Genomic DNA, 7,494 nt, shown 5'->3' with positions numbered 1-7,494 from the left:
GCAGTCCACCTCCAAAATCTCTTTTCGGGATCCATTAGAGGTTGTGGCACTTACATTGTAAAAGGATCACCTTGGTTCCTGGTTGGCGAATGGATCAGAGGGTACTAAGGAAGAAAGCACATGGCTACTGAAATGATCCAAGCAAGCAATTCTGAATACAGGATTTCCTTCCTTTTTAAGGCTGAATAATATTCCATTGTATAGATGCCCCAGATTTTCTTCATCCTTTCACCCACGGGTGCACAATTAGGTAGTTTCCATCTCTTGGTTATTGTGAATAATATTGCAGTGCATTTTGTCAAATGATTTCCTGGCACTTAGTGAGTTTGAAAAAATTCTTCTTATACACATTAGTTACTGTAATGAACTACCTTTCTAAATGTCTAAAGTTTAAATATTTTTCATTCTACAGAAATACCTTGCCTAATCATGATTTGTGTTGTTATCAGTTCATGAATGATCTAAGATTTTTGTACAAAAATTTGTTATAATGGCTTTTTTGCATGTATTCAGGAACCTTGCATAATATGGGTATTGCCTGATTCTTGATTTTTAGTAGAGTTTTCTAGTAAGCCTTTGGGATAGGAACCATCTTTGTAGATGTGAGGCAGACAGCAGAAAAATAATAAAGTGATTGCTATATTTAATTATATCAAAAGAAAACTTTCGTTTTGCTAAATTGTTTTTACACAGTCTTTGCTTATTTGTAAGAGTGACACATATCATTTTATTAATGAAAAGAAAATTCAATAAACAATTTTAACATAAAACAATATCTATTGAGAACTTATATGAAAATTTTAGCAATATGCTGTCGCCAATTTCCTCATCTGCAAAATGGAGATAGATAATACCATCTTCCTTATGGGTTGCTGTGAGAATACTCAAGAGTAATGTATGTAAAATGCTTATCAACATGTGGATTGGAAAGTGATGCCCCATTCATTTTTCCACAGGGATGATGACAGCTTTTTTATAGCTTGAAGTCTGTAGTTTTCAAAATACGTTCTACTCTTGTAAAGTGAATCCTTTTTACAAATTCTTTGTAGAGTTTGATGATCCCTTTGGAATACAAATTCAGGCTCCCGTGTGTGTGCGTCTGTGTGTATGTATACGCACATCTCTCAAATAATACTCCAAGCCTTATAATGAAAAGCTACCTTCCCCACTCTTGACTCTAGTTCCAAAAACAATTTCTTTAATTTTCTGGTTGAAAATCTATATTTCTAAATTAGCTACCCATACAGCTTTTTCATTTTTCAGCTTTTGACTATTTATAGTTTATTTCTTCTCTGAAAAAATCAGCACGAAGAGTTCTTACATATGTTAAAAACATAATTCCCCTTGCCCAATATAACTATTTAATGAATTAGGATAAATCAAAATTCAATGTCTACTGTTTTATGACATAAGTGTTTACTATTTTATAGCATATGAATCTTATCCAGAGATGTGCGACGTCAGATAGTATGAATACATTTTCTTTCTCACTTTTTCCTTTGACCTTTTAAATGGTAAAATTCTCTTGTTTCTTTGTTGTCTTCCTATGGATTCATCACTGGTTCATCTCCTTCCACCAGAAATTTAAATCTCTTCTCATTAACTTCTGATGCATGAGACAATTCATGGGCTTCAGGTTTTGCTTGGGGACATCCCTTTTGGGCTTGAACATATACACAGTCCCACATATACACAGTATGTCTGGAAGGATAGAGGAGGAAAGGATGTTTATCTCTGTGCAAAAGTCCCGGGAGACAGTGGTAGAGTGAGAATATTTTATTGACTTTGCACCACTCTTTGAAGGTTTCCTATACGTGCATCTACAATGTAGGCCTCCCTCCCCCTAGATTTTTAAAATTAAAATAGCATTATATCCTTATCTACTGGCTTGGAACAGCAAGTTGTAGAGAAATGTGAATATATGATCCAATTTTTTAACGAAATTAAGAACAGGAAACACACAAAAAATTTAGAATTCTGAATATGGGCACATTATTCTATGAGGCTGTGTAAAGGTGGGGAAAGGAATGAAGAACAGCTGTTCAACATCCAGCTACCTGTACAGTCTAGGGGTCCACGGAAAGCCTCGCCTCCAGCCACGCCCCTGGAGCTGATTTCCTCCCCCTGTGAAGTCTGCCTGAATTATTCCAGCCACACCCCCGCCTCTTCCCGCCCCTGGAACTGGTCTCTGCCCACAACGTTTGGGCCTGCCTCCGCCCACAGCCTGGTCCCGGCTCATTGCCCTGCCTGCACCCTTGTTCCCGCCCATAAAACTGCCTCCCCGGCCTGCTGTCACTCACAGCCTTGTCCCGCCCACAGCCCGCCCCTAGAACTGGTTCCCGCACACAGCCCCGCCCCTAGATTTTGTCCCTGTCCCTGGTGGTGACCCAGCCCGCTTTCCAGCTTCTCACTCACTCTAGAAACTAGACACCTCCTGTGAGGCTGGGGTGCACGGCCTCGCCCCGCCCGCCACCTCAACCCGCAGCCCCCAAACGTTCGTCCTCCCCGAACGCCCACCCGAGACCGGAACCGGAAGCGCGGGCGGCGGCATGGATGGAGCGGGCGTTCTGTGCGGTGTGTTCCGTCTTCTCGGCGCGGACCGCATTCCCGTGGATGTTCGCCCTCAGGGGCGGGGCTCGGTGAGCGGCGGGCGGTCCCGGCTCCAGTCGCGGTCCAGGGAGGGGCCTGGGCGGCGGGCAGCCCTGTCAGGGCCTGGCGTCCCTCCGTCCCCCCGGAGCCCCGTTTCCCCAGGGCTGTTCGCTAGGGCCCCCGAGGCTGCTCTTCCTCCTGGCTCCGGGCGCCACCGTCCCCTCCTCAGAGTCCCCGTCACCGTCCTCCGTGTGATTTTGTCCCCAGGGGGCTTTAGCCGCTTCTGGAGGCAATGTTTGGGTTGTTACTAATGGGGGCGCTCCTGGCATCTAGAGGGAGAGGCAGGAATGCTGCTCAGCGTCCTCCAGGGCCCAGGACGGCTTAACAGAGAATTATCCGGACCCAAATGTCAGTTGTGCCGAGGTTGGGAAACCTGCTCCAGGGCCTGAAAATCTCCCGAGCCCTGAATGAAGTGTGGAAATTGTTGACAAGTCAGCGAGTCCCTTACAGGGTCCCTAAATGACAAGCTTGTTTAAAGGGTCCAGAGTCACCAAAAAGTCTCTGTCCAGCCAAGTGAGTTGAGTGACTCAAGTACACACAGCACGAAGCTGCTTTCTCCCATCTCGGGGAGCAGCAGACGGCTGGATAGGAATCGGGAAAATCCAGCCACAGCCAACACTTACAGTTAAATCAGTAAATACAAAAAAAGAAAAGTGAATGGGGTTGGCCTTTCCATCCAACACCCTATAAAAGGCCTCAAAAGCTTGTTTGCACTTTTTTTCCCCCCTCAGACACGAAAAGCATCCGTGGACCTCAAGTTTGAGGTGAAACCAGGCTCAGGGGCCACCTGTCCTCGCTGATCCATGGATTTCTGTGTGACCAGGTGAGTACCCTGTGGACCTGGTACCAACAGGTTCCGGCAGCCTCCGCTGTGCAGAAGACCTGCTAGTGAGCTTTCCTGGGCTCGGGTTGTCACCACCTGGAGTCACTGAGAGTGAAGGTATCTTGAGAAAAATTATTGATGTTTGATGGATGGAAAGATGGTAAACTGTGTGTGGTTCTGTGTGGTAAATATTTCAGTAAGTACAGTTATATGCAAATAAAAACATATGAAACAAACCTAAATAACTGCAAATGTGTATTATAGTAGAAAATATAGATTTACTTGCATTGCATAATACTCAAAAGTCAGGATTTATATATAATATAACTACAGAAATGTTTTGCGTGTGTATGTAGTATTAGAAGACATCCCATGAAATATTAGCAGCGATACTCAGCAACATTCCTTAGACCCATTCAATTTGATTTCTAAAGTCCTATAAATCCTCCACATAAATTTGAAATAAAGGAGCATTCAGGGAAAAAAATGATTGGAACTTCTTTGTATTAATAACAAATTTAAAATTGAATTTGCCAGTAACCAGATTCATTTTGAGCATTTTTTTCTTTATGACATTCCAAATCATTTGGAGGAGTACTAAGCAACACTGTAGATTGAAGAGAAGGGCGCTAGTCTCCAAAAAGACTGTCCTCTCCACCTTGCCTTGTAAAGGGAATTAACTTTGTTTCTTGAAACTTTTCTGAAATAACGGTCTGGTGATTCATGTTGCAGAGAATCTTGTTAAGTAATTTTGTATTTAGTTGTTGACCTCTTCTAATTGTGTGTGTATGTGTGTGTGCCTTTTTCATTCTAGCTTTCCTGTGATGTTCTTGAGGGGAATGTGTGCTTGTCATGCAATAGATAGTCTCTGAGTGTATAATTAATGGTGACCAACCATCCTCGTTTATTCAGGACAGTGGGGTTTTCCAAGACACAGGACGTTTAGTGTTCAAACCAGGACAGTCCTAGACAAACCGGGATGGTTCCTCATCTCATGAGCCAGGCCCTGGGCCACATGCATGGGGACCTGGAGAACCAGAGAGACCTTGTCCCACCTCCATGGAATTTATATTGTATTTGGGAATTTGGATTTTGAAAAGTTAATGATGAGAGTGATGTGGGAGTTTGGCACAAGGGGAATCAACCTGAGGGGGCAGAGAAGCCCTCTTGAGAAGGGCTGATATTTAGCTTGAGAGCTGGAGTTGGGACTGGATTTAGCTGGTCGGAGGGTTAGACTGGAGTGAGGGTGTGGGAGTGTGTTCAAGAAAACGTTTCAGGCAGAGGGACCCGCATGAGGACACCCCTGAAGCAGAGAGCCTGGTGTGTCCATGAACTGAGAAGAAGGATGGCTGAGCCGAGTCAACACAGGGGTAGGGGTGTGAGCCACACCGGCGAGGGGGGACAGGCAGGACCAGATCAAGGGTGACTGGGACTCTGTTCTAAGACCAGTGGGAACCCTCTGGAGAGATGCGAGTAGAAGGATGATGTGATTATCGTTTGGTCTAAGCATGTGGGTTAAAATGGACTTCATGGTTAAGAATGAAGACTTAATAGGCAAGATGGGAGGTGCTGGCAATAAGATTAAGAATAAGATGATTGTTCCCTAGGCCTGGGTGATGGCTGTGGAGTAGGAAAGAAGTAGAAAGAAAAGACCTTGGAGTGTAGAACCGAGAGAACATAACGGTACTTTCTTGCCTGCATGTGTCAGATGGCACAGGGCACTGACTGTTCTCACTGTTGTCCGTGCAGACCTGCAGGCGCCCCCTCACCCAGGTCTGTGTGTTCACCCCTCTTTGCCACTCACAGGCCCCTCCTCCACACCCTAAAAGAAGTCAGGCCTTACTTGTGAGGGGGTTGTCTCACACGGGAGACACCTAGGAGAGCCCCTCCAGGCATCAGAGCAGCCCCTTCAGCATCTCCATTACCCTCCTCCCTTCCCCTCTCTCGCTTTCCACACCCAGAACGACCCTGCTCAGTATTCCACATCCCCATGATCTTCCTCCCCCAGGCTTGAGAAGGGTGGGGCAGCCACTGGGGTGGACATCATGTGCACCGTCCACTCTGACCCCAGCATGTCCCGGGCTGGACAGAGAGTGACTCTACTGGGAGCTGAGCCATGAGACTCAGCGCGTCACCCACCTGGGCTCCTTCACCCTGGACTGGGACAGCCTCTACGTCAGTGGTGAGGGGCTGTGCTACAGCCACACTGTCTCTCCCAGTCAGAGTTCTGTGTTCCCTCCATTGCTCTAAAGTGAGCTATGAGCCATCTCTCTATCCTCCTGGTCTGGGTTCAGTCTTCTCATCACTGTGTGATCACTGGGTCCAGCCACCTTCCATCTCATTGCCTTCCCCTTGAACACCCCTCCACTCGTCCCCGCTGCTTTCCCCTCTGCTTTTCCCACAAAGGTCCCTACATCCTTCCTCTCCCTTAATTCTTTATGTTCACTCCAACTCTTGCTCAGCTCCTCTCGCCTTCTCTCCACAGGTTACACCTATGGAGCCGTGGCCCCGACTACCAACAGTGAGTATTCCTGGCCCTGATCTCCTGGGTCCCATCTGCATTTGGAGTTTGGGAGCACTTGTTCTCCTTCACCTGCTGTCCTTGGTGAGGGAAGGACCTGGAAGGGCCCTAATTCATCCCTTCTCTCCCTCCCGGGTTCTGGTGGAGAGTCCCAGCCCAGTGTGAGAAAGCCTTAGACACAGACATGTTCTCCACCACATTCTGACCCCACGTGGTTTTCACTTTAATTCTGCTAAAGCGCCGCCCTTGGTCCTCCTTTTCCAGGTATCCCATCCATCTGCCCATTTTTCTGCCTATCTGTCTCTCCTCCGAGTTCAGTCACTCTTGTTCACCTATCTCTCTCTCTCGGGCTCCTCTCATCCACAGGCTTGCTCATCCCTCTACTCACACAGTCACCCGTCCCCTCACTCTCATTTATGCTTCACCTGTGAATGGTGGTCCTGAGACAGCCAGTGCTGGAGCCCGTGTGAGCCTCGGGGCTCCTCCCACTCTGTCCCTCCCTGATGACAGCCCTCTCCACAGCTCCCGAGCTGGCCACCACGTCCCTGCATACTTGATCATCACCTGTGCCACCAGAAGCCACCACAGGTATCTGGGGGCCCCTTTTCCTTACCAAGAGAAGCTCTCTGGCCCCACTCCCCATGAGCCAGTTGTGATCCAGGAGCTGGGAATCCAGGGTGTGAAATTCTGGTTTTAGGGCAATCATGCTGATCACAAAGATTATACCAACGATTTAGTCTAAGGCCAGCCCTCAGAGAGCCCCTAGTCTTGTGAAAATAACACACCATTATAATACAATGTGGAATATTTCGGGGAGAGGCACCTGGCATAATTTGGAGGGGAGGAGCTTGCTAGAGAAAGTTTCACCAGAATGAAGTCTTTAAGAATGAGTAGGAGGGACCCTGGCAAATAGAGGACGAAGGGTTTTCCTGGCACAGAGGATTCCATGAGCAAAGGCTCCGGCCCGAAACAACATGCCGTATGGGGAGAATTAAAACGAATTTGGGTTGCATGAAACATAATGTTTAACCCGCAGTAGATGGATAAAATGAGACTGAAAGGTGAGCAGGAGCCAGATTGAGTAGAGCCTTGAGTGCCAAGTCAAGAAGGTTGAACTAAACACTGAAGGCCATAGGGAGCCATGGGTGGTACTAGAGCAGTGGTGGCCCTAGTGAGGTATTCATTTCAGAAAGATTCTTCTAGTAGTCCATGTAGAACATCCTTTAGACAGAGCATCCAGTGAGCCTGCTGGGGTGTTGGTCCGGGTGAAGGAAGTTAAGACCTGAGCTAGGACAGGAATGGAGAGAGAGAGTGTATGTGAGGACAAGTGTGCAAGGTGAATGGGTGTTACTGGGAGGGAGGAGGAGCTGAGCAGATATGCTGGTTCTGACTTGGGTGACCACACGGGTGGGTGATGGTGCCACTGGGACAGAAGACGACAGATTACAATGAGTGCAGGACTCTGGTCTAGTCTCAGGCCAGCTTTTAGAGATGGCCATCA

The 7,494-nt window shown here is 47.2% G+C and overlaps 1 long non-coding RNA gene across 1 annotated transcript; it reads left to right on the top strand.

Annotated features, from left to right (window-relative positions):
* Positions 1-2,535: 2,535 nt before the first annotated feature.
* LOC131402268 (uncharacterized) lies at positions 2,536-6,486 on the top strand. The gene is made up of 4 exons (XR_009218482.1): positions 2,536-2,639; positions 3,381-3,472; positions 5,958-5,993; positions 6,360-6,486. It is a non-coding gene; the product is annotated as an uncharacterized LOC131402268 (long non-coding RNA).
* The last annotated feature ends 1,008 nt before the right edge of the window (positions 6,487-7,494 follow it).

The sequence above is a fragment of the Diceros bicornis genome, assembly GCF_020826845.1.
Source record: "Diceros bicornis minor isolate mBicDic1 chromosome 39 unlocalized genomic scaffold, mDicBic1.mat.cur SUPER_39_unloc_1, whole genome shotgun sequence".
Taxonomy (NCBI): Eukaryota; Metazoa; Chordata; class Mammalia; order Perissodactyla; family Rhinocerotidae; genus Diceros; species Diceros bicornis.
The sequence above is the reverse complement of the archived record's forward strand: the minus strand, read 5'-3'. Positions and strand labels throughout refer to the sequence as shown.